Below are 370 nucleotides of genomic sequence, written 5' to 3'. Positions count from 1 at the left end.
CACGTCTTTTGTCTAAGGAGCATGCTAGAAAACCAGCCGAGAATCGTACGATTTTCGGCTGGTTTTTAGCATGATCGTAAGATCAATGCCGCACGGGCCGGTGTGCGCACACGCACACTGCCCGTTCAGCATTGCAGTCATCTGAGGGGAGGGCTTGCGATGATCACAAGTACAATCTGCCTGTCCAAGATGGGCAGATCGTACGTTTTTTAAATTACTTTACAACCCTCGCAAGACCATGGTCTTGCGAGGGTTGTAAAGTGTATGGCCACCTTTAGAGGTCTGACAGATAGCTGTGTGTGAATAATGACATCTACATTTGTCCCCTGGGTCCACACCCGTGACTTAATGGCCCCCTTCGATGACCCTC

At 50.0% G+C, this 370-nt stretch overlaps 1 protein-coding gene across 1 annotated transcript in view; it reads right to left on the bottom strand.

The window, feature by feature from the left end:
- Window positions 1–370, bottom strand: part of STX8 (syntaxin 8) — a 131307-nt gene that overhangs the window by 35227 nt on the left and 95710 nt on the right. The gene's annotated exons all lie outside the window — the stretch shown is intronic.

Source organism: Nanorana parkeri, unplaced genomic scaffold, assembly GCF_000935625.1.
Source record: "Nanorana parkeri isolate BGI_ZX_2015 unplaced genomic scaffold, ASM93562v1 scaffold1169, whole genome shotgun sequence".
In the NCBI taxonomy this organism is placed as follows: Eukaryota; Metazoa; Chordata; class Amphibia; order Anura; family Dicroglossidae; genus Nanorana; species Nanorana parkeri.
Note: the sequence above shows the minus strand (reverse complement) of the source record. Positions and strands in the feature narration are given on the sequence as shown.